Genomic DNA, 26,966 nt, shown 5'->3' on the forward strand with positions numbered 1-26,966 from the left:
AAGAAACAAGGTTGCTTCCTCGGCTCTTGCTGCAAGCAGGATGCAGAGGAGTGTGTATGTGTGTCCTTGAACAAACGCTCTGAGAAGGTTGTCCGGTTTTTTTTCCCTCTTCCCCCTCTCAGGCTCAGTTGAAAGGCACAGAAATGCACAAAGTTCACTTCCGGGCATAGAGCAGCGATAGAGGATACACATGATAAAGTCACCCCAAGACACAGGGACAGAGAATTCAGTGGAAAGACTCCGAGAATTCTGCTCCCAGAGATCATTCCTGCTCACCCTGACCCTTGTAGAAAGGGGACCTCGTTCCAGGCAGCCAGTACTGAGCATGTGGCTCCTGAGTGGGGTTTGTTGTTTAGGAAACCTGCTCAGGCTTTTCCATTCTTTCCTTGCAAACAGGAAAACTTCTCCTGGGGCTGTGTGCAGGCAGAGCCCTGAGGAGAGCAGGTGGCACATGGTGCGCTGGGCTGGGACAGCCAGCTGCAGAGCTCAAGGGAAGAAGCCCAAAGTGTCACAATGGCTCCTTGCCTTCACATGCAACACCTGGGTCACAATGGTCTCCTTGATTCCATGAGGCCCCACTGTGTCACAATGGCTCCTTGGTTCCATCAGGTTCCGCAGTGTCACCATGGTCTCCTTTGATCCGCACTGTCATCATGGACAATTGGTTCCATGAGGCCCCGCAGTGTCACAATGGTCCCTTGGTTCCATAGGTTTGATGTTGTAACAATGGACTCCTTGCTTCTATGAGCTAGCCTGCTTTTTGCAGAGGTGTCTTTGGTTCCAACAAGGCCCCGCTGTGTCTCAGTGCACCCTGGCTTCCATGTGGATCTGGAGTATCACAAAGGCTCCTTGGTTCCACCAGGTCCTGCTGTGTCACAATGGGTCCTGTGGTCCCTGAGGCGCCCCAAAGTCATCATGGAGGCTTGCTTCCATGAGGTTCCATTATGTGCCAGTGCTCATCTTGGTTCCAGGAGTTCCCTTAGTGTCACAATGCTCTCCATGCTTCCATGATTCCCCACAATGTCCCAATGCTCTCCATGCTTCCATTAGGCCCTGCTTTGCCACAATGGTCCCCTTGTTTCCATGAGGCCCCGCTGTGTCACAATGGACGCATGGTTCCGTGATGTTGCGTGGTGTCACCGTGCTCTTCTTGAATCCGCAGTGGAACCATGGACCATTGGTTCCGTGCGGCCTGGCCGTGTCACAATGGGCTCCTTGATTCCATGATTCCCCGCGGTGTCACAATGGAGCCTTGTTTCTAGGAGGTTCTGTACTGTCACAATTGTCTCCTTGATGCCATCAGCCCCTGCAGTGTCACAATGGCTCCTTGGTTCCATGAGGAACACAATAGCTTGGCATAAGCATTGAGCAACAGCTGCTGAACACACCTGGCAACATCTGCTTGCATCAAAAGAGGGCTTCAAGCTGACAATGGCACCAGCAGCTTCCATCTGCAACAGACACCCAGGGAAAGGACAGGCTGTGCCGGTTTGGACAAATGTGGAGGAAAATATCCTCTGATAGAAGGCAGGTTACACCCAGCCCTCCCCCACCAGCTTCGGGAAAAAAGAATTTTCCTGGGAAGAAAGTGAAAGAGATATAATCTATTTTTTTAACAAACAGACAGGAAAAGGAGAACAATGCTAAATATTAAAACCTCTCCCTGTGGAGAGAAACCTGGGATAATTTGAGAGTCCTTCCGTGTTTCGATGGGGTCTCCTGAAACATCCATAGACAGCGAGGCCCGTGCAAAGAAACAGGGAGCGATTCTTGAGAGAAGTTTCAGAGCTCTTTCTTCTCCAGCCACATGGGCGGGGCACTGCCAAAGAACTGAGCAATCACGGCACAAGCAGGGCCCTCCTGGCACAGGGCAACACAAAATAACCAGTGCTGAACAGGATTAGGGCACATGTCAGCAGGGAGCAGGGAGACCCCCGTGCCCAGGCCATGCCTCTACCCCAGGGTCCCCTCTCCCATGACCTCATGGCAGGGGGGAGGAACCCCAACACTTCCGTAGGCGCAGTCTCTCTCCTCCTCCTTGGAGCTGGCTCATGGGCCCACATTCAGGGCCCCCACCTCGGGAGAAAATTCTCCCAATGTGGTCTGATGTTGAAACAGTCAAGAAGAGAAGAACGGATAAAAACCCCCAAAGTCCCAGGAAAACAAAGTTCAACTCTCCATCTCCCTCCAGAGAAAAGGAGCTGAAAACTGGCTCAAAAGAAACAAGGTTGCTTCCTCTGCTCTTGCTGCAAGCAGGATGCAGAGGAGTGTGTGAGTGTCCTTGAACAAATGGTCTGAGAAGTTTGTCCGGTTTTTTTTCCTCTCCCCCCTCTCAGGCTCAGTTGAAAGGCACAGAAATGCACAAAGTTCACTTCTGGGCATAGAGCAGCAATAGGGGATACACATGATAAAGTCACCCCAAGACACAGGGACAGAGAATTCAGTGGAAAGACTCTGAGAATTCTGCTCCCAGAGATCATTCCTGCTCACACTGACCCTTGTAGAAAGGGGACCTCGTTCCAGGCAGCCAGTACTGAGCATGTGGCTCCTGAGTGGGGTTTGTTGTTTAGGAAACCTGCTCAGGCTTTTCCATTCTTTCCTTCCAAACAGGAAAACTTCTCCTGGGGCTGTGTGCAGGCAGAGCCCTGAGGAGAGCAGGTGGCACATGGTGCGCTGGGCTGGGACAGCCCGCTGCAGAGCTCAAGGGAAGAAGCCCAAAGTGTCACAATGGCTCCTTGCCTTTACATGGAACACCTGGGTCACAATGGTCTCCTTGATTCCATGAGGCCCCACTGTGTCACAATGGCTCCTTGGTTCCATCGGGTTCCGCAGTGTCACCATGGTCTCCTTTGATCCGCATTATCATCATGGACAATTGGTTCCATGAGGCCCCGCAGTGTCACAATGGTCCCTTGGTTCCATAGATTTTACGTTGTAACAATGGACTCCTTGCTTCTATGAGCTAGCCTGCTTTTTGCAGAGGTGTCTTTGGTTCCAACAAGGCCCCGCTGTGTCTCAGTGCACCCTGACTTCCATGTGGATCTGGAGTATCACAAAGGCTCCTTGGTTCCACCAGGTCCTGCTGTGTCACAATGGGTCCTGTGGTCCCTGAGGCCCTCCAAAGTCACCATGGAGGCTTGCTTCCATGAGGTTCCATTATGTGCCAGTGCTCATCTTGGTTCCAGGAGTTTCCTTAGTGTCCCAATGCTCTCCATGCTTCCATGATTCCCCACAATGTCCCAATGCTCTCCAGGCTTCCATTAGGCCCTGCTTTGCCACAATGGTCCCCTTGTTTCCATGAGGCCCAGCTGTGTCACAATGGACGCATGGTTCCGTGATGTTGCGTGGTGTCACCGTGCTCTTCTTGAATCCGCCGTGTAACCATGGACCATTGGTTCCGTGCGGCCTGGCCGTGTCACAATGGGCTCCTTGATTTCATGATTCCCCACGGTGTCACAATGGAGCCTTGTTTCTAGGAGGTTCTGTACTGTCACAATTGTCTCCTTGATGCCATCAGCCCCTGCAGTGTCACAATGGCTCCTTGGTTCCATGAGGAACACAATAGCTTGGCATAAGCATTGAGCAACAGCTGCTGAATACACCTGGCAACATCTGCTTGCATCAAAAGAGGGCTTCAAGCTGAGAATGGCACCAGCAGCTTCCATCTGCAACAGACACCCCGGGAACGGACAGGCTGTGCCGGTTTGGACAAATGTGGAGGAAAATATCCTCTGATAGAAGGCAGGTTACACCCAGCCCTCCCCCACCAGCTTCGGGAAAAAAGAATTTTCCTGGGAAGAAAGTGAAAGAGATAAAAACTATTTTTTTAACAAACACCCAGGAAAAGGATAACAATGCTAAATATTAAAACCTCTCGCTGTGGAGAGAAACCTGGGATAATTTGAGAGTCCTTCCGTGTTTCGGTGGGGTCTCCTGAAACATCCATAGACAGCGAGGCCCGTGCAAAGAAACAGGGAGCGATTCTTGAGAGAAGTTTCAGAGCTCTTTCTTCTCCAGCCACATGGGCGGGGCACTGCCAAAGAACTGAGCAATCACGGCACAAGCAGGGCCCTCCTGGCACAGGGCAACACAAAATAACCAGTGCTGAACAGGATTAGGGCACATGTCAGCAGGGAGCAGGGAGACCCCATGCCCAGGCCATGCCTCTACCCCAGGGTCCCCTCTCCCATGACCTCATGGCAGGGGGGAGGAACCCCAACACTTCCGTAGGCGCAGTCTCTCTCCTCCTCCTTGGAGCTGGCTCATGGGCCCACATTCAGGGCCCCCACCTCGGGAGAAAATTCTCCCAATGTGCTCTGATGTTGAAACAGTCAAGAAGAGAAGAAGGGAAAAAAAACCCCAAAGTCCCAGGAAAACAAAGTTCAACTCTCCATCTCCCTCCAGAGAAAAGGAGCTGAAAACTGGCTCAAAAGAAACAAGGTTGCTTCCTCTGCTCTTGCTGCAAGCAGGATGCAGAGGAGTGTGTGAGTGTCCTTGAACAAATGGTCTGAGAAGTTTGTCCGGTTTTTTTTCCTCTCCCCCCTCTCAGGCTCAGTTGAAAGGATCAGAAATGCACAAAGTTCACTTCTGGGCATAGAGCAGCAATAGGGGATACACATGATAAAGTCACCCCAAGACACAGGGACAGAGAATTCAGTGGAAAGACTCTGAGAATTCTGCTCCCAGAGATCATTCCTGCTCACCCTGACCCTTGTAGAAAGGGGACCTCGTTCCAGGCAGCCTGTACTGAGCATGTGGCTCCTGAGTGGGGTTTGTTGTTTAGGAAACCTGCTCAGGCTTTTCCATTCTTTCCTTGCAAACAGGAAAACTTCTCCTGGGGCTGTGTGCAGGCAGAGCCCTGAGGAGAGCAGGTGGCACATGGTGCGCTGGGCTGGGACAGCCAGCTGCAGAGCTCAAGGGAAGAAGCCCAAAGTGTCACAATGGCTCCTTGCCTTCACATGCAACACCTGGGTCACAATGGTCTCCTTGATTCCATGAGGCCCCACTGTGTCACAATGGCTCCTTGGTTCCATCAGGTTCCGCAGTGTCACCATGGTCTCCTTTGATCCGCACTGTCATCATGGACAATTGGTTCCATGAGGCCCCGCAGTGTCACAATGGTCCCTTGGTTCCATAGGTTTGATGTTGTAACAATGGACTCCTTGCTTCTATGAGCTAGCCTGCTTTTTGCAGAGGTGTCTTTGGTTCCAACAAGGCCCCGCTGTGTCTCAGTGCACCCTGGCTTCCATGTGGATCTGGAGTATCACAAAGGCTCCTTGGTTCCACCAGGTCCTGCTGTGTCACAATGGGTCCTGTGGTCCCTGAGGCGCCCCAAAGTCATCATGGAGGCTTGCTTCCATGAGGTTCCATTATGTGCCAGTGCTCATCTTGGTTCCAGGAGTTCCCTTAGTGTCACAATGCTCTCCATGCTTCCATGATTCCCCACAATGTCCCAATGCTCTCCATGCTTCCATTAGGCCCTGCTTTGCCACAATGGTCCCCTTGTTTCCATGAGGCCCCGCTGTGTCACAATGGACGCATGGTTCCGTGATGTTGCGTGGTGTCACCGTGCTCTTCTTGAATCCGCAGTGGAACCATGGACCATTGGTTCCGTGCGGCCTGGCCGTGTCACAATGGGCTCCTTGATTCCATGATTCCCCACGGTGTCACAATGGAGCCTTGTTTCTAGGAGGTTCTGTACTGTCACAATTGTCTCCTTGATGCCATCAGCCCCTGCAGTGTCACAATGGCTCCTTGGTTCCATGAGGAACACAATAGCTTGGCATAAGCATTGAGCAACAGCTGCTGAACACACCTGGCAACATCTGCTTGCATCAAAAGAGGGCTTCAAGCTGACAATGGCACCAGCAGCTTCCATCTGCAACAAACACCCAGGGAAAGGACAGGCTGTGCCGGTTTGGACAAATGTGGAGGAAAATATCCTCTGATAGAAGGCAGGTTACACCCAGCCCTCCCCCACCAGCTTCGGGAAAAAAGAATTTTCCTGGGAAGAAAGTGAAAGAGATAAAAACTATTTTTTTAACAAACAGACAGGAAAAGGAGAACAATGCTAAATGTTAAAAGCTCTCGCTGTGGAGAGAAAGCTGGGATAATTTGAGAGTCCTTCCGTGTTTCGGTGGGGTCTCCTGAAACATCCATAGACAGCGAGGCCCGTGCAAAGAAACAGGGAGCCATTCTTGAGAGAAGTTTCAGAGCTCTTTCTTCTCCAGCCACATGGGCGGGGCACTGCCAAAGAACTGAGCAATCACGGCACAAGCAGGGCCCTCCTGGCACAGGGCAACACAAAATAACCAGTGCTGAACAGGATTAGGGCACATGTCAGCAGGGAGCAGGGAGACCCCATGCCCAGGCCATGCCTCTACCCCAGGGTCCCCTCTCCCATGACCTCATGGCAGGGGGGAGGAACCCCAACACTTCCGTAGGCGCAGTCTCTCTCCTCCTCCTTGGAGCTGGCTCATGGGCCCACATTCAGGGCCCCCACCTCGGGAGAAAATTCTCCCAATGTGCTCTGATGTTGAAACAGTCAAGAAGAGAAGAACGGATAAAAACCCCCAAAGTCCCAGGAAAACAAAGTTCAACTCTCCATCTCCCTCCAGAGAAAAGGAGCTGAAAACTGGCTCAAAAGAAACAAGGTTGCTTCCTCGGCTCTTGCTGCAAGCAGGATGCAGAGGAGTGTGTATGTGTGTCCTTGAACAAATGGTCTGAGAAGTTTGTCCGGTTTTTTTTCCCTCTTCCCCCTCTCAGGCTCAGTTGAAAGGCACAGAAATGCACAAAGTTCACTTCCGGGCATAGAGCAGCGATAGAGGATACACATGATAAAGTCACCCCAAGACACAGGGACAGAGAATTCAGTGGAAAGACTCTGAGAATTCTGCTCCCAGAGATCATTCCTGCTCACCCTGACCCTTGTAGAAAGGGGACCTCGTTCCAGGCAGCCAGTACTGAGCATGTGGCTCCTGAGTGGGGTTTGTTGTTTAGGAAACCTGCTCAGGCTTTTCCATTCTTTCCTTGCAAACAGGAAAACTTCTCCTGGGGCTGTGTGCAGGCAGAGCCCTGAGGAGAGCAGGTGGCACATGGTGCGCTGGGCTGGGACAGCCAGCTGCAGAGCTCAAGGGAAGAAGCCCAAAGTGTCACAATGGCTCCTTGCCTTCACATGCAACACCTGGGTCACAATGGTCTCCTTGATTCCATGAGGCCCCACTGTGTCACAATGGCTCCTTGGTTCCATCAGGTTCCGCAGTGTCACCATGGTCTCCTTTGATCCGCACTGTCATCATGGACAATTGGTTCCATGAGGCCCCGCAGTGTCACAATGGTCCCTTGGTTCCATAGGTTTGATGTTGTAACAATGGACTCCTTGCTTCTATGAGCTAGCCTGCTTTTTGCAGAGGTGTCTTTGGTTCCAACAAGGCCCCGCTGTGTCTCAGTGCACCCTGGCTTCCATGTGGATCTGGAGTATCACAAAGGCTCCTTGGTTCCACCAGGTCCTGCTGTGTCACAATGGGTCCTGTGGTCCCTGAGGCGCCCCAAAGTCATCATGGAGGCTTGCTTCCATGAGGTTCCATTATGTGCCAGTGCTCATCTTGGTTCCAGGAGTTCCCTTAGTGTCACAATGCTCTCCATGCTTCCATGATTCCCCACAATGTCCCAATGCTCTCCATGCTTCCATTAGGCCCTGCTTTGCCACAATGGTCCCCTTGTTTCCATGAGGCCCCGCTGTGTCACAATGGACGCATGGTTCCGTGATGTTGCGTGGTGTCACCGTGCTCTTCTTGAATCCGCAGTGGAACCATGGACCATTGGTTCCGTGCGGCCTGGCCGTGTCACAATGGGCTCCTTGATTCCATGATTCCCCGCGGTGTCACAATGGAGCCTTGTTTCTAGGAGGTTCTGTACTGTCACAATTGTCTCCTTGATGCCATCAGCCCCTGCAGTGTCACAATGGCTCCTTGGTTCCATGAGGAACACAATAGCTTGGCATAAGCATTGAGCAACAGCTGCTGAACACACCTGGCAACATCTGCTTGCATCAAAAGAGGGCTTCAAGCTGACAATGGCACCAGCAGCTTCCATCTGCAACAGACACCCAGGGAAAGGACAGGCTGTGCCGGTTTGGACAAATGTGGAGGAAAATATCCTCTGATAGAAGGCAGGTTACACCCAGCCCTCCCCCACCAGGTTCGGGAAAAAAGAATTTTCCTGGGAAGAAAGTGAAAGAGATATAATCTATTTTTTTAACAAACAGACAGGAAAAGGAGAACAATGCTAAATATTAAAACCTCTCCCTGTGGAGAGAAACCTGGGATAATTTGAGAGTCCTTCCGTGTTTCGATGGGGTCTCCTGAAACATCCATAGACAGCGAGGCCCGTGCAAAGAAACAGGGAGCGATTCTTGAGAGAAGTTTCAGAGCTCTTTCTTCTCCAGCCACATGGGCGGGGCACTGCCAAAGAACTGAGCAATCACGGCACAAGCAGGGCCCTCCTGGCACAGGGCAACACAAAATAACCAGTGCTGAACAGGATTAGGGCACATGTCAGCAGGGAGCAGGGAGACCCCCGTGCCCAGGCCATGCCTCTACCCCAGGGTCCCCTCTCCCATGACCTCATGGCAGGGGGGAGGAACCCCAACACTTCCGTAGGCGCAGTCTCTCTCCTCCTCCTTGGAGCTGGCTCATGGGCCCACATTCAGGGCCCCCACCTCGGGAGAAAATTCTCCCAATGTGGTCTGATGTTGAAACAGTCAAGAAGAGAAGAACGGATAAAAACCCCCAAAGTCCCAGGAAAACAAAGTTCAACTCTCCATCTCCCTCCAGAGAAAAGGAGCTGAAAACTGGCTCAAAAGAAACAAGGTTGCTTCCTCTGCTCTTGCTGCAAGCAGGATGCAGAGGAGTGTGTGAGTGTCCTTGAACAAATGGTCTGAGAAGTTTGTCCGGTTTTTTTTCCTCTCCCCCCTCTCAGGCTCAGTTGAAAGGCACAGAAATGCACAAAGTTCACTTCTGGGCATAGAGCAGCAATAGGGGATACACATGATAAAGTCACCCCAAGACACAGGGACAGAGAATTCAGTGGAAAGACTCTGAGAATTCTGCTCCCAGAGATCATTCCTGCTCACACTGACCCTTGTAGAAAGGGGACCTCGTTCCAGGCAGCCAGTACTGAGCATGTGGCTCCTGAGTGGGGTTTGTTGTTTAGGAAACCTGCTCAGGCTTTTCCATTCTTTCCTTCCAAACAGGAAAACTTCTCCTGGGGCTGTGTGCAGGCAGAGCCCTGAGGAGAGCAGGTGGCACATGGTGCGCTGGGCTGGGACAGCCCGCTGCAGAGCTCAAGGGAAGAAGCCCAAAGTGTCACAATGGCTCCTTGCCTTTACATGGAACACCTGGGTCACAATGGTCTCCTTGATTCCATGAGGCCCCACTGTGTCACAATGGCTCCTTGGTTCCATCGGGTTCCGCAGTGTCACCATGGTCTCCTTTGATCCGCATTATCATCATGGACAATTGGTTCCATGAGGCCCCGCAGTGTCACAATGGTCCCTTGGTTCCATAGATTTTACGTTGTAACAATGGACTCCTTGCTTCTATGAGCTAGCCTGCTTTTTGCAGAGGTGTCTTTGGTTCCAACAAGGCCCCGCTGTGTCTCAGTGCACCCTGACTTCCATGTGGATCTGGAGTATCACAAAGGCTCCTTGGTTCCACCAGGTCCTGCTGTGTCACAATGGGTCCTGTGGTCCCTGAGGCCCTCCAAAGTCACCATGGAGGCTTGCTTCCATGAGGTTCCATTATGTGCCAGTGCTCATCTTGGTTCCAGGAGTTTCCTTAGTGTCCCAATGCTCTCCATGCTTCCATGATTCCCCACAATGTCCCAATGCTCTCCAGGCTTCCATTAGGCCCTGCTTTGCCACAATGGTCCCCTTGTTTCCATGAGGCCCAGCTGTGTCACAATGGACGCATGGTTCCGTGATGTTGCGTGGTGTCACCGTGCTCTTCTTGAATCCGCCGTGTAACCATGGACCATTGGTTCCGTGCGGCCTGGCCGTGTCACAATGGGCTCCTTGATTTCATGATTCCCCACGGTGTCACAATGGAGCCTTGTTTCTAGGAGGTTCTGTACTGTCACAATTGTCTCCTTGATGCCATCAGCCCCTGCAGTGTCACAATGGCTCCTTGGTTCCATGAGGAACACAATAGCTTGGCATAAGCATTGAGCAACAGCTGCTGAATACACCTGGCAACATCTGCTTGCATCAAAAGAGGGCTTCAAGCTGAGAATGGCACCAGCAGCTTCCATCTGCAACAGACACCCCGGGAACGGACAGGCTGTGCCGGTTTGGACAAATGTGGAGGAAAATATCCTCTGATAGAAGGCAGGTTACACCCAGCCCTCCCCCACCAGCTTCGGGAAAAAAGAATTTTCCTGGGAAGAAAGTGAAAGAGATAAAAACTATTTTTTTAACAAACACCCAGGAAAAGGATAACAATGCTAAATATTAAAACCTCTCGCTGTGGAGAGAAACCTGGGATAATTTGAGAGTCCTTCCGTGTTTCGGTGGGGTCTCCTGAAACATCCATAGACAGCGAGGCCCGTGCAAAGAAACAGGGAGCGATTCTTGAGAGAAGTTTCAGAGCTCTTTCTTCTCCAGCCACATGGGCGGGGCACTGCCAAAGAACTGAGCAATCACGGCACAAGCAGGGCCCTCCTGGCACAGGGCAACACAAAATAACCAGTGCTGAACAGGATTAGGGCACATGTCAGCAGGGAGCAGGGAGACCCCATGCCCAGGCCATGCCTCTACCCCAGGGTCCCCTCTCCCATGACCTCATGGCAGGGGGGAGGAACCCCAACACTTCCGTAGGCGCAGTCTCTCTCCTCCTCCTTGGAGCTGGCTCATGGGCCCACATTCAGGGCCCCCACCTCGGGAGAAAATTCTCCCAATGTGCTCTGATGTTGAAACAGTCAAGAAGAGAAGAAGGGAAAAAAAACCCCAAAGTCCCAGGAAAACAAAGTTCAACTCTCCATCTCCCTCCAGAGAAAAGGAGCTGAAAACTGGCTCAAAAGAAACAAGGTTGCTTCCTCTGCTCTTGCTGCAAGCAGGATGCAGAGGAGTGTGTGAGTGTCCTTGAACAAATGGTCTGAGAAGTTTGTCCGGTTTTTTTTCCTCTCCCCCCTCTCAGGCTCAGTTGAAAGGATCAGAAATGCACAAAGTTCACTTCTGGGCATAGAGCAGCAATAGGGGATACACATGATAAAGTCACCCCAAGACACAGGGACAGAGAATTCAGTGGAAAGACTCTGAGAATTCTGCTCCCAGAGATCATTCCTGCTCACCCTGACCCTTGTAGAAAGGGGACCTCGTTCCAGGCAGCCTGTACTGAGCATGTGGCTCCTGAGTGGGGTTTGTTGTTTAGGAAACCTGCTCAGGCTTTTCCATTCTTTCCTTGCAAACAGGAAAACTTCTCCTGGGGCTGTGTGCAGGCAGAGCCCTGAGGAGAGCAGGTGGCACATGGTGCGCTGGGCTGGGACAGCCAGCTGCAGAGCTCAAGGGAAGAAGCCCAAAGTGTCACAATGGCTCCTTGCCTTCACATGCAACACCTGGGTCACAATGGTCTCCTTGATTCCATGAGGCCCCACTGTGTCACAATGGCTCCTTGGTTCCATCAGGTTCCGCAGTGTCACCATGGTCTCCTTTGATCCGCACTGTCATCATGGACAATTGGTTCCATGAGGCCCCGCAGTGTCACAATGGTCCCTTGGTTCCATAGGTTTGATGTTGTAACAATGGACTCCTTGCTTCTATGAGCTAGCCTGCTTTTTGCAGAGGTGTCTTTGGTTCCAACAAGGCCCCGCTGTGTCTCAGTGCACCCTGGCTTCCATGTGGATCTGGAGTATCACAAAGGCTCCTTGGTTCCACCAGGTCCTGCTGTGTCACAATGGGTCCTGTGGTCCCTGAGGCGCCCCAAAGTCATCATGGAGGCTTGCTTCCATGAGGTTCCATTATGTGCCAGTGCTCATCTTGGTTCCAGGAGTTCCCTTAGTGTCACAATGCTCTCCATGCTTCCATGATTCCCCACAATGTCCCAATGCTCTCCATGCTTCCATTAGGCCCTGCTTTGCCACAATGGTCCCCTTGTTTCCATGAGGCCCCGCTGTGTCACAATGGACGCATGGTTCCGTGATGTTGCGTGGTGTCACCGTGCTCTTCTTGAATCCGCAGTGGAACCATGGACCATTGGTTCCGTGCGGCCTGGCCGTGTCACAATGGGCTCCTTGATTCCATGATTCCCCACGGTGTCACAATGGAGCCTTGTTTCTAGGAGGTTCTGTACTGTCACAATTGTCTCCTTGATGCCATCAGCCCCTGCAGTGTCACAATGGCTCCTTGGTTCCATGAGGAACACAATAGCTTGGCATAAGCATTGAGCAACAGCTGCTGAACACACCTGGCAACATCTGCTTGCATCAAAAGAGGGCTTCAAGCTGACAATGGCACCAGCAGCTTCCATCTGCAACAAACACCCAGGGAAAGGACAGGCTGTGCCGGTTTGGACAAATGTGGAGGAAAATATCCTCTGATAGAAGGCAGGTTACACCCAGCCCTCCCCCACCAGCTTCGGGAAAAAAGAATTTTCCTGGGAAGAAAGTGAAAGAGATAAAAACTATTTTTTTAACAAACAGACAGGAAAAGGAGAACAATGCTAAATGTTAAAACCTCTCGCTGTGGAGAGAAACCTGGGATAATTTGAGAGTCCTTCCGTGTTTCGGTGGGGTCTCCTGAAACATCCATAGACAGCGAGGCCCGTGCAAAGAAATAGGGAGCCATTCTTGAGAGAAGTTTCAGAGCTCTTTCTTCTCCAGCCACATGGGCGGGGCACTGCCAAAGAACTGAGCAATCACGGCACAAGCAGGGCCCTCCTGGCACAGGGCAACACAAAATAACCAGTGCTGAACAGGATTAGGGCACATGTCAGCAGGGAGCAGGGAGACCCCATGCCCAGGCCATGCCTCTACCCCAGGGTCCCCTCTCCCATGACCTCATGGCAGGGGGGAGGAACCCCAACACTTCCGTAGGCGCAGTCTCTCTCCTCCTCCTTGGAGCTGGCTCATGGGCCCACATTCAGGGCCCCCACCTCGGGAGAAAATTCTCCCAATGTGCTCTGATGTTGAAACAGTCAAGAAGAGAAGAACGGATAAAAACCCCCAAAGTCCCAGGAAAACAAAGTTCAACTCTCCATCTCCCTCCAGAGAAAAGGAGCTGAAAACTGGCTCAAAAGAAACAAGGTTGCTTCCTCGGCTCTTGCTGCAAGCAGGATGCAGAGGAGTGTGTATGTGTGTCCTTGAACAAACGCTCTGAGAAGGTTGTCCGGTTTTTTTTCCCTCTTCCCCCTCTCAGGCTCAGTTGAAAGGCACAGAAATGCACAAAGTTCACTTCCGGGCATAGAGCAGCGATAGAGGATACACATGATAAAGTCACCCCAAGACACAGGGACAGAGAATTCAGTGGAAAGACTCCGAGAATTCTGCTCCCAGAGATCATTCCTGCTCACCCTGACCCTTGTAGAAAGGGGACCTCGTTCCAGGCAGCCAGTACTGAGCATGTGGCTCCTGAGTGGGGTTTGTTGTTTAGGAAACCTGCTCAGGCTTTTCCATTCTTTCCTTGCAAACAGGAAAACTTCTCCTGGGGCTGTGTGCAGGCAGAGCCCTGAGGAGAGCAGGTGGCACATGGTGCGCTGGGCTGGGACAGCCAGCTGCAGAGCTCAAGGGAAGAAGCCCAAAGTGTCACAATGGCTCCTTGCCTTCACATGCAACACCTGGGTCACAATGGTCTCCTTGATTCCATGAGGCCCCACTGTGTCACAATGGCTCCTTGGTTCCATCAGGTTCCGCAGTGTCACCATGGTCTCCTTTGATCCGCACTGTCATCATGGACAATTGGTTCCATGAGGCCCCGCAGTGTCACAATGGTCCCTTGGTTCCATAGGTTTGATGTTGTAACAATGGACTCCTTGCTTCTATGAGCTAGCCTGCTTTTTGCAGAGGTGTCTTTGGTTCCAACAAGGCCCCGCTGTGTCTCAGTGCACCCTGGCTTCCATGTGGATCTGGAGTATCACAAAGGCTCCTTGGTTCCACCAGGTCCTGCTGTGTCACAATGGGTCCTGTGGTCCCTGAGGCGCCCCAAAGTCATCATGGAGGCTTGCTTCCATGAGGTTCCATTATGTGCCAGTGCTCATCTTGGTTCCAGGAGTTCCCTTAGTGTCACAATGCTCTCCATGCTTCCATGATTCCCCACAATGTCCCAATGCTCTCCATGCTTCCATTAGGCCCTGCTTTGCCACAATGGTCCCCTTGTTTCCATGAGGCCCCGCTGTGTCACAATGGACGCATGGTTCCGTGATGTTGCGTGGTGTCACCGTGCTCTTCTTGAATCCGCAGTGGAACCATGGACCATTGGTTCCGTGCGGCCTGGCCGTGTCACAATGGGCTCCTTGATTCCATGATTCCCCGCGGTGTCACAATGGAGCCTTGTTTCTAGGAGGTTCTGTACTGTCACAATTGTCTCCTTGATGCCATCAGCCCCTGCAGTGTCACAATGGCTCCTTGGTTCCATGAGGAACACAATAGCTTGGCATAAGCATTGAGCAACAGCTGCTGAACACACCTGGCAACATCTGCTTGCATCAAAAGAGGGCTTCAAGCTGACAATGGCACCAGCAGCTTCCATCTGCAACAGACACCCAGGGAAAGGACAGGCTGTGCCGGTTTGGACAAATGTGGAGGAAAATATCCTCTGATAGAAGGCAGGTTACACCCAGCCCTCCCCCACCAGGTTCGGGAAAAAAGAATTTTCCTGGGAAGAAAGTGAAAGAGATATAATCTATTTTTTTAACAAACAGACAGGAAAAGGAGAACAATGCTAAATATTAAAACCTCTCCCTGTGGAGAGAAACCTGGGATAATTTGAGAGTCCTTCCGTGTTTCGATGGGGTCTCCTGAAACATCCATAGACAGCGAGGCCCGTGCAAAGAAACAGGGAGCGATTCTTGAGAGAAGTTTCAGAGCTCTTTCTTCTCCAGCCACATGGGCGGGGCACTGCCAAAGAACTGAGCAATCACGGCACAAGCAGGGCCCTCCTGGCACAGGGCAACACAAAATAACCAGTGCTGAACAGGATTAGGGCACATGTCAGCAGGGAGCAGGGAGACCCCCGTGCCCAGGCCATGCCTCTACCCCAGGGTCCCCTCTCCCATGACCTCATGGCAGGGGGGAGGAACCCCAACACTTCCGTAGGCGCAGTCTCTCTCCTCCTCCTTGGAGCTGGCTCATGGGCCCACATTCAGGGCCCCCACCTCGGGAGAAAATTCTCCCAATGTGCTCTGATGTTGAAACAGTCAAGAAGAGAAGAACGGATAAAAACCCCCAAAGTCCCAGGAAAACAAAGTTCAACTCTCCATCTCCCTCCAGAGAAAAGGAGCTGAAAACTGGCTCAAAAGAAACAAGGTTGCTTCCTCTGCTCTTGCTGCAAGCAGGATGCAGAGGAGTGTGTGAGTGTCCTTGAACAAATGGTCTGAGAAGTTTGTCCGGTTTTTTTTCCTCTCCCCCCTCTCAGGCTCAGTTGAAAGGCACAGAAATGCACAAAGTTCACTTCTGGGCATAGAGCAGCAATAGGGGATACACATGATAAAGTCACCCCAAGACACAGGGACAGAGAATTCAGTGGAAAGACTCTGAGAATTCTGCTCCCAGAGATCATTCCTGCTCACACTGACCCTTGTAGAAAGGGGACCTCGTTCCAGGCAGCCAGTACTGAGCATGTGGCTCCTGAGTGGGGTTTGTTGTTTAGGAAACCTGCTCAGGCTTTTCCATTCTTTCCTTCCAAACAGGAAAACTTCTCCTGGGGCTGTGTGCAGGCAGAGCCCTGAGGAGAGCAGGTGGCACATGGTGCGCTGGGCTGGGACAGCCCGCTGCAGAGCTCAAGGGAAGAAGCCCAAAGTGTCACAATGGCTCCTTGCCTTTACATGGAACACCTGGGTCACAATGGTCTCCTTGATTCCATGAGGCCCCACTGTGTCACAATGGCTCCTTGGTTCCATCGGGTTCCGCAGTGTCACCATGGTCTCCTTTGATCCGCATTATCATCATGGACAATTGGTTCCATGAGGCCCCGCAGTGTCACAATGGTCCCTTGGTTCCATAGATTTTACGTTGTAACAATGGACTCCTTGCTTCTATGAGCTAGCCTGCTTTTTGCAGAGGTGTCTTTGGTTCCAACAAGGCCCCGCTGTGTCTCAGTGCACCCTGACTTCCATGTGGATCTGGAGTATCACAAAGGCTCCTTGGTTCCACCAGGTCCTGCTGTGTCACAATGGGTCCTGTGGTCCCTGAGGCCCTCCAAAGTCACCATGGAGGCTTGCTTCCATGAGGTTCCATTATGTGCCAGTGCTCATCTTGGTTCCAGGAGTTTCCTTAGTGTCCCAATGCTCTCCATGCTTCCATGATTCCCCACAATGTCCCAATGCTCTCCAGGCTTCCATTAGGCCCTGCTTTGCCACAATGGTCCCCTTGTTTCCATGAGGCCCAGCTGTGTCACAATGGACGCATGGTTCCGTGATGTTGCGTGGTGTCACCGTGCTCTTCTTGAATCCGCCGTGTAACCATGGACCATTGGTTCCGTGCGGCCTGGCCGTGTCACAATGGGCTCCTTGATTTCATGATTCCCCACGGTGTCACAATGGAGCCTTGTTTCTAGGAGGTTCTGTACTGTCACAATTGTCTCCTTGATGCCATCAGCCCCTGCAGTGTCACAATGGCTCCTTGGTTCCATGAGGAACACAATAGCTTGGCATAAGCATTGAGCAACAGCTGCTGAATACACCTGGCAACATCTGCTTGCATCAAAAGAGGGCTTCAAGCTGAGAATGGCACCAGCAGCTTCCATCTGCAACAGACACCCCGGGAACGGACAGGCTGTGCCGGTTTGGACAAATGTGGAGGAAAATATCCTCTGATAGAAGGCAGGTTACACCCAGCCCTCCCCCACCAGCTTCGGGAAAAAAGAATTTTCCTGGGAAGAAAGTGAAAGAGATAAAAACTATTTTTTTAACAAACACCCAGGAAAAGGATAACAATGCTAAATATTAAAACCTCTCGCTGTGGAGAGAAACCTGGGATAATTTGAGAGTCCTTCCGTGTTTCGGTGGGGTCTCCTGAAACATCCATAGACAGCGAGGCCCGTGCAAAGAAACAGGGAGCGATTCTTGAGAGAAGTTTCAGAGCTCTTTCTTCTCCAGCCACATGGGCGGGGCACTGCCAAAGAACTGAGCAATCACGGCACAAGCAGGGCCCTCCTGGCACAGGGCAACACAAAATAACCAGTGCTGAACAGGATTAGGGCACATGTCAGCAGGGAGCAGGGAGACCCCGTGCCCAGGCCATGCCTCTACCCCAGGGTCCCCTCTCCCATGACCTCATGGCAGGGGGGAGGAACCCCAACACTTCCGTAGGCGCAGTCTCTCTCCTCCTCCTTGGAGCTGGCTCATGGGCCCACATTCAGGGCCCCCACCTCGGGAGAAAATTCTCCCAATGTGCTCTGATGTTGAAACAGTCAAGAAGAGAAGAACGGATAAAAACCCCCAAAGTCCCAGGAAAACAAAGTTCAACTCTCCATCTCCCTCCAGAGAAAAGGAGCTGAAAACTGGCTCAAAAGAAACAAGGTTGCTTCCTCTGCTCTTGCTGCAAGCAGGATGCAGAGGAGTGTGTATGTGTGTCCTTGAACAAATGGTCTGAGAAGGTTGTCCGGTTTTTTTTCCCTCTTCCCCCTCTCAGGCTCAGTTGAAAGGCACAGAAATGCACAAAGTTCACTTCTGGGCATAGAGCAGCGATAGGGGATACACATGATAAAGTCACCCCAAGACACAGGGACAGAGAATTCAGTGGAAAGACTCCGAGAATTCTGCTCCCAGAGATAATTCCTGCTCACACTGACCCTTGTAGAAAGGGGACCTCGTTCCAGGCAGCCAGTACTGAGCATGTGGCTCCTGAGTGGGGTTTGTTGTTTAGGAAACCTGCTCAGGCTTTTCCATTCTTTCCTTCCAAACAGGAAAACTTCTCCTGGGGCTGTGTGCAGGCAGAGCCCTGAGGAGAGCAGGTGGCACATGGTGCGCTGGGCTGGGACAGCCAGCTGCAGAGCTCAAGGGAAGAAGCCCAAAGTGTCACAATGGCTCCTTGCCTTCACATGCAACACCTGGGTCACAATGGTCTCCTTGATTCCATGAGGCCCCACTGTGTCACAATGGCTCCTTGGTTCCATCAGGTTCCGCAGTGTCACCATGGTCTCCTTTGATCCACACTGTCATCATGGACAATTGGTTCCATGAGGCCCCGCAGTGTCACAATGGTCCCTTGGTTCCATAGGTTTGATGTTGTAACAATGGACTCCTTGCTTCTATGAGCTAGCCTGCTTTTTGCAGAGGTGTCTTTGGTTCCAACAAGGCCCCGCTGTGTCTCAGTGCACCCTGGCTTCCATGTGGATCTGGAGTATCACAAAGGCTCCTTGGTTCCACCAGGTCCTGCTGTGTCACAATGGGTCCTGTGGTCCCTGAGGCGCCCCAAAGTCATCATGGAGGCTTGCTTCCATGAGGTTCCATTATGTGCCAGTGCTCATCTTGGTTCCAGGAGTTCCCTTAGTGTCACAATGCTCTCCATGCTTCCATGATTCCCCACAATGTCCCAATGCTCTCCATGCTTCCATTAGGCCCTGCTTTGCCACAATGGTCCCCTTGTTTCCATGAGGCCCCGCTGTGTCACAATGGACGCATGGTTCCGTGATGTTGCGTGGTGTCACCGTGCTCTTCTTGAATCCGCAGTGGAACCATGGACCATTGGTTCCGTGCGGCCTGGCCGTGTCACAATGGGCTCCTTGATTCCATGATTCCCCACGGTGTCACAATGGAGCCTTGTTTCTAGGAGGTTCTGTACTGTCACAATTGTCTCCTTGATGCCATCAGCCCCTGCAGTGTCACAATGGCTCCTTGGTTCCATGAGGAACACAATAGCTTGGCATAAGCATTGAGCAACAGCTGCTGAACACACCTGGCAACATCTGCTTGCATCAAAAGAGGGCTTCAAGCTGAGAATGGCACCAGCAGCTTCCATCTGCAACAAACACCCAGGGAAAGGACAGGCTGTGCCGGTTTGGACAAATGTGGAGGAAAATATCCTCTGATAGAAGGCAGGTTACACCCAGCCCTCCCCCACCAGCTTCGGGAAAAAAGAATTTTCCTGGGAAGAAAGTGAAAGAGATAAAAACTATTTTTTTAACAAACAGACAGGAAAAGGAGAACAATGCTAAATGTTAAAACCTCTCGCTGTGGAGAGAAAGCTGGGATAATTTGAGAGTCCTTCCGTGTTTCGGTGGGGTCTCCTGAAACATCCATAGACAGCGAGGCCCGTGCAAAGAAATAGGGAGCCATTCTTGAGAGAAGTTTCAGAGCTCTTTCTTCTCCAGCCACATGGGCGGGGCACTGCCAAAGAACTGAGCAATCACGGCACAACCAGGACCCTCCTGGCACAGGGCAACACAAAATAACCAGTGCTGAACAGGATTAGGGCACATGTCAGCAGGGAGCAGGGAGACCCCATGCCCAGGCCATGCCTCTACCCCAGGGTCCCCTCTCCCATGACCTCATGGCAGGGGGGAGGAACCCCAACACTTCCGTAGGCGCAGTCTCTCTCCTCCTCCTTGCAGCTGGCTCATGGGCCCACATTCAGGGCCCCCACCTCGGGAGAAAATTCTCCCAATGTGGTCTGATGTTGAAACAGTCAAGAAGAGAAGAACGGATAAAAACCCCCAAAGTCCCAGGAAAACAAAGTTCAACTCTCCATCTCCCTCCAGAGAAAAGGAGCTGAAAACTGGCTCAAAAGAAACAAGGTTGCTTCCTCTGCTCTTGCTGCAAGCAGGATGCAGAGGAGTGTGTATGTGTGTCCTTGAACAAACGCTCTGAGAAGGTTGTCCGGTTTTTTTTCCCTCTTCCCCCTCTCAGGCTCAGTTGAAAGGCACAGAAATGCACAAAGTTCACTTCTGGGCATAGAGCAGCGATAGGGGATACACATGATAAAGTCACCCCAAGACACAGGGACAGAGAATTCAGTGGAAAGACTCCGAGAATTCTGCTCCCAGAGATCATTCCTGCTCACCCTGACCCTTGTAGAAAGGGGACCTCGTTCCAGGCAGCCAGTACTGAGCATGTGGCTCCTGAGTGGGGTTTGTTGTTTAGGAAACCTGCTCAGGCTTTTCCATTCTTTCCTTGCAAACAGGAAAACTTCTCCTGGGGCTGTGTGCAGGCAGAGCCCTGAGGAGAGCAGGTGGCACATGGTGCGCTGGGCTGGGACAGCCAGCTGCAGAGCTCAAGGGAAGAAGCCCAAAGTGTCACAATGGCTCCTTGCCTTCACATGCAACACCTGGGTCACAATGGTCTCCTTGATTCCATGAGGCCCCACTGTGTCACAATGGCTCCTTGGTTCCATCAGGTTCCGCAGTGTCACCATGGTCTCCTTTGATCCGCACTGTCATCATGGACAATTGGTTCCATGAGGCCCCGCAGTGTCACAATGGTCCCTTGGTTCCATAGGTTTGATGTTGTAACAATGGACTCCTTGCTTCTATGAGCTAGCCTGCTTTTTGCAGAGGTGTCTTTGGTTCCAACAAGGCCCCGCTGTGTCTCAGTGCACCCTGGCTTCCATGTGGATCTGGAGTATCACAAAGGCTCCTTGGTTCCACCAGGTCCTGCTGTGTCACAATGGGTCCTGTGGTCCCTGAGGCGCCCCAAAGTCATCATGGAGGCTTGCTTCCATGAGGTTCCATTATGTGCCAGTGCTCATCTTGGTTCCAGGAGTTTCCTTAGTGTCACAATGCTCTCCATGCTTCCATGATTCCCCACAATGTCCCAATGCTCTCCATGCTTCCATTAGGCCCTGCTTTGCCACAATGGTCCCCTTGTTTCCATGAGGCCCCGCTGTGTCACAATGGACGCATGGTTCCGTGATGTTGCGTGGTGTCACCGTGCTCTTCTTGAATCCGCAGTGGAACCATGGACCATTGGTTCCGTGCGGCCTGGCCGTGTCACAATGGGCTCCTTGATTCCATGATTCCCCGCGGTGTCACAATGGAGCCTTGTTTCTAGGAGGTTCTGTACTGTCACAATTGGCTCCTTGATGCCATCAGCCCCTGCAGTGTCACAATGGCTCCTTGGTTCCATGAGGAACACAATAGCTTGGCATAAGCATTGAGCAACAGCTGCTGAACACACCTGGCAACATCTGCTTGCATCAAAAGAGGGCTTCAAGCTGAGAATGGCACCAGCAGCTTCCATCTGCAACAGACACCCCGGGAACGGACAGGCTGTGCCGGTTTGGACAAATGTGGAGGAAAATATCCTCTGATAGAAGGCAGGTTACACCCAGCCCTCCCCCACCAGCTTCGGGAAAAAAGAATTTTCCTGGGAAGAAAGTGAAAGAGATAAAAACTATTTTTTTAACAAACACCCAGGAAAAGGATAACAATGCTAAATATTAAAACCTCTCGCTGTGGAGAGAAACCTGGGATAATTTGAGAGTCCTTCCGTGTTTCGGTGGGGTCTCCTGAAACATCCATAGACAGCGAGGCCCGTGCAAAGAAACAGGGAGCGATTCTTGAGAGAAGTTTCAGAGCTCTTTCTTCTCCAGCCACATGGGCGGGGCACTGCCAAAGAACTGAGCAATCACGGCACAACCAGGGCCCTCCTGGCACAGGGCAACACAAAATAACCAGTGCTGAACAGGATTAGGGCACATGTCAGCAGGGAGCAGGGAGACCCCGTGCCCAGGCCATGCCTCTACCCCAGGGTCCCCTCTCCCATGACCTCATGGCAGGGGGGAGGAACCCCAACACTTCCGTAGGCGCAGTCTCTCTCCTCCTCCTTGGAGCTGGCTCATGGGCCCACATTCAGGGCCCCCACCTCGGGAGAAAATTCTCCCAATGTGCTCTGATGTTGAAACAGTCAAGAAGAGAAGAACGGATAAAAACCCCCAAAGTCCCAGGAAAACAAAGTTCAACTCTCCATCTCCCTCCAGAGAAAAGGAGCTGAAAACTGGCTCAAAAGAAACAAGGTTGCTTCCTCTGCTCTTGCTGCAAGCAGGATGCAGAGGAGTGTGTATGTGTGTCCTTGAACAAATGGTCTGAGAAGGTTGTCCGGTTTTTTTTCCCTCTTCCCCCTCTCAGGCTCAGTTGAAAGGCACAGAAATGCACAAAGTTCACTTCTGGGCATAGAGCAGCGATAGGGGATACACATGATAAAGTCACCCCAAGACACAGGGACAGAGAATTCAGTGGAAAGACTCCGAGAATTCTGCTCCCAGAGATAATTCCTGCTCACACTGACCCTTGTAGAAAGGGGACCTCGTTCCAGGCAGCCAGTACTGAGCATGTGGCTCCTGAGTGGGGTTTGTTGTTTAGGAAACCTGCTCAGGCTTTTCCATTCTTTCCTTGCAAACAGGAAAACTTCTCCTGGGGCTGTGTGCAGGCAGAGCCCTGAGGAGAGCAGGTGGCACATGGTGCGCTGGGCTGGGACAGCCAGCTGCAGAGCTCAAGGGAAGAAGCCCAAAGTGTCACAATGGCTCCTTGCCTTCACATGCAACACCTGGGTCACAATGGTCTCCTTGATTCCATGAGGCCCCACTGTGTCACAATGGCTCCTTGGTTCCATCAGGTTCCGCAGTGTCACCATGGTCTCCTTTGATCCACACTGTCATCATGGACAATTGGTTCCATGAGGCCCCGCAGTGTCACAATGGTCCCTTGGTTCCATAGGTTTGATGTTGTAACAATGGACTCCTTGCTTCTATGAGCTAGCCTGCTTTTTGCAGAGGTGTCTTTGGTTCCAACAAGGCCCCGCTGTGTCTCAGTGCACCCTGGCTTCCATGTGGATCTGGAGTATCACAAAGGCTCCTTGGTTCCACCAGGTCCTGCTGTGTCACAATGGGTCCTGTGGTCCCTGAGGCGCCCCAAAGTCATCATGGAGGCTTGCTTCCATGAGGTTCCATTATGTGCCAGTGGTCATCTTGGTTCCAGGAGTTCCCTTAGTGTCACAATGCTCTCCATGCTTCCATGATTCCCCACAATGTCCCAATGCTCTCCATGCTTCCATTAGGCCCTGCTTTGCCACAATGGTCCCCTTGTTTCCATGAGGCCCCGCTGTGTCACAATGGACGCATGGTTCCGTGATGTTGCGTGGTGTCACCGTGCTCTTCTTGAATCCGCAGTGGAACCATGGACCATTGGTTCCGTGCGGCCTGGCCGTGTCACAATGGGCTCCTTGATTCCATGATTCCCCACGGTGTCACAATGGAGCCTTGTTTCTAGGAGGTTCTGTACTGTCACAATTGTCTCCTTGATGCCATCAGCCCCTGCAGTGTCACAATGGCTCCTTGGTTCCATGAGGAACACAATAGCTTGGCATAAGCATTGAGCAACAGCTGCTGAACACACCTGGCAACATCTGCTTGCATCAAAAGAGGGCTTCAAGCTGAGAATGGCACCAGCAGCTTCCATCTGCAACAAACACCCAGGGAAAGGACAGGCTGTGCCGGTTTGGACAAATGTGGAGGAAAATATCCTCTGATAGAAGGCAGGTTACACCCAGCCCTCCCCCACCAGCTTCGGGAAAAAAGAATTTTCCTGGGAAGAAAGTGAAAGAGATAAAAACTATTTTTTTAACAAACAGACAGGAAAAGGAGAACAATGCTAAATGTTAAAACCTCTCGCTGTGGAGAGAAAGCTGGGATAATTTGAGAGTCCTTCCGTGTTTCGGTGGGGTCTCCTGAAACATCCATAGACAGCGAGGCCCGTGCAAAGAAATAGGGAGCCATTCTTGAGAGAAGTTTCAGAGCTCTTTCTTCTCCAGCCACATGGGCGGGGCACTGCCAAAGAACTGAGCAATCACGGCACAAGCAGGGCCCTCCTGGCACAGGGCAACACAAAATAACCAGTGCTGAACAGGATTAGGGCACATGTCAGCAGGGAGCAGGGAGACCCCATGCCCAGGCCATGCCTCTACCCCAGGGTCCCCTCTCCCATGACCTCATGGCAGGGGGGAGGAACCCCAACACTTCCGTAGGCGCAGTCTCTCTCCTCCTCCTTGCAGCTGGCTCATGGGCCCACATTCAGGGCCCCCACCTCGGGAGAAAATTCTCCCAATGTGGTCTGATGTTGAAACAGTCAAGAAGAGAAGAACGGATAAAAACCCCCAAAGTCCCAGGAAAACAAAGTTCAACTCTCCATCTCCCTCCAGAGAAAAGGAGCTGAAAACTGGCTCAAAAGAAACAAGGTTGCTTCCTCTGCTCTTGCTGCAAGCAGGATGCAGAGGAGTGTGTATGTGTGTCCTTGAACAAACGCTCTGAGAAGGTTGTCCGGTTTTTTTTCCCTCTTCCCCCTCTCAGGCTCAGTTGAAAGGCACAGAAATGCACAAAGTTCACTTCTGGGCATAGAGCAGCGATAGGGGATACACATGATAAAGTCACCCCAAGACACAGGGACAGAGAATTCAGTGGAAAGACTCCGAGAATTCTGCTCCCAGAGATCATTCCTGCTCACCCTGACCCTTGTAGAAAGGGGACCTCGTTCCAGGCAGCCAGTACTGAGCATGTGGCTCCTGAGTGGGGTTTGTTGTTTAGGAAACCTGCTCAGGCTTTTCCATTCTTTCCTTGCAAACAGGAAAACTTCTCCTGGGGCTGTGTGCAGGCAGAGCCCTGAGGAGAGCAGGTGGCACATGGTGCGCTGGGCTGGGACAGCCAGCTGCAGAGCTCAAGGGAAGAAGCCCAAAGTGTCACAATGGCTCCTTGCCTTCACATGCAACACCTGGGTCACAATGGTCTCCTTGATTCCATGAGGCCCCACTGTGTCACAATGGCTCCTTGGTTCCATCAGGTTCCGCAGTGTCACCATGGTCTCCTTTGATCCGCACTGTCATCATGGACAATTGGTTCCATGAGGCCCCGCAGTGTCACAATGGTCCCTTGGTTCCATAGGTTTGATGTTGTAACAATGGACTCCTTGCTTCTATGAGCTAGCCTGCTTTTTGCAGAGGTGTCTTTGGTTCCAACAAGGCCCCGCTGTGTCTCAGTGCACCCTGGCTTCCATGTGGATCTGGAGTATCACAAAGGCTCCTTGGTTCCACCAGGTCCTGCTGTGTCACAATGGGTCCTGTGGTCCCTGAGGCGCCCCAAAGTCATCATGGAGGCTTGCTTCCATGAGGTTCCATTATGTGCCAGTGCTCATCTTGGTTCCAGGAGTTTCCTTAGTGTCACAATGCTCTCCATGCTTCCATGATTCCCCACAATGTCCCAATGCTCTCCATGCTTCCATTAGGCCCTGCTTTGCCACAATGGTCCCCTTGTTTCCATGAGGCCCCGCTGTGTCACAATGGACGCATGGTTCCGTGATGTTGCGTGGTGTCACCGTGCTCTTCTTGAATCCGCAGTGGAACCATGGACCATTGGTTCCGTGCGGCCTGGCCGTGTCACAATGGGCTCCTTGATTCCATGATTCCCCGCGGTGTCACAATGGAGCCTTGTTTCTAGGAGGTTCTGTACTGTCACAATTGGCTCCTTGATGCCATCAGCCCCTGCAGTGTCACAATGGCTCCTTGGTTCCATGAGGAACACAATAGCTTGGCATAAGCATTGAGCAACAGCTGCTGAACACACCTGGCAACATCTGCTTGCATCAAAAGAGGGCTTCAAGCTGACAATGGCACCAGCAGCTTCCATCTGCAACAGACACCCAGGGAAAGGACAGGCTGTGCCGGTTTGGACAAATGTGGAGGAAAATATCCTCTGATAGAAGGCAGGTTACACCCAGCCCTCCCCCACCAGGTTCGGGAAAAAAGAATTTTCCTGGGAAGAAAGTGAAAGAGATATAATCTATTTTTTTAACAAACAGACAGGAAAAGGAGAACAATGCTAAATATTAAAACCTCTCCCTGTGGAGAGAAACCTGGGATAATTTGAGAGTCCTTCCGTGTTTCGATGGGGTCTCCTGAAACATCCATAGACAGCGAGGCCCGTGCAAAGAAACAGGGAGCGATTCTTGAGAGAAGTTTCAGAGCTCTTTCTTCTCCAGCCACATGGGCGGGGCACTGCCAAAGAACTGAGCAATCACGGCACAACCAGGGCCCTCCTGGCACAGGGCAACACAAAATAACCAGTGCTGAACAGGATTAGGGCACATGTCAGCAGGGAGCAGGGAGACCCCCGTGCCCAGGCCATGCCTCTACCCCAGGGTCCCCTCTCCCATGACCTCATGGCAGGGGGGAGGAACCCCAACACTTCCGGAGGTGTAGTCTCTCTCCTCCTCCTTGGAGCTGGCTCATGGGCCCACATTCAGGGCCCCCACCTCGGTAGAAAATTCTCCCAATGTGCTCTGATGTTGAAACAGTCAAGAAGAGAAGAAGGGAAAAAAAACCCCAAAGTCCCAGGAAAACAAAGTTCAACTCTCCATCTCCCTCCAGAGAAAAGGAGCTGAAAACTGGCTCAAAAGAAACAAGGTTGCTTCCTCTGCTCTTGCTGCAAGCAGGATGCAGAGGAGTGTGTGAGTGTCCTTGAACAAATGGTCTGAGAAGTTTGTCCGGTTTTTTTTCCTCTCCCCCCTCTCAGGCTCAGTTGAAAGGCACAGAAATGCACAAAGTTCACTTCTGGGCATAGAGCAGCAATAGGGGATACACATGATAAAGTCACCCCAAGACACAGGGACAGAGAATTCAGTGGAAAGACTCTGAGAATTCTGCTCCCAGAGATCATTCCTGCTCACACTGACCCTTGTAGAAAGGGGACCTCGTTCCAGGCAGCCAGTACTGAGCATGTGGCTCCTGAGTGGGGTTTGTTGTTTAGGAAACCTGCTCAGGCTTTTCCATTCTTTCCTT

Source organism: Aphelocoma coerulescens, unplaced genomic scaffold (genome assembly GCF_041296385.1).
Source record: "Aphelocoma coerulescens isolate FSJ_1873_10779 unplaced genomic scaffold, UR_Acoe_1.0 HiC_scaffold_72, whole genome shotgun sequence".
Taxonomy (NCBI): domain Eukaryota; kingdom Metazoa; phylum Chordata; class Aves; order Passeriformes; family Corvidae; genus Aphelocoma; species Aphelocoma coerulescens.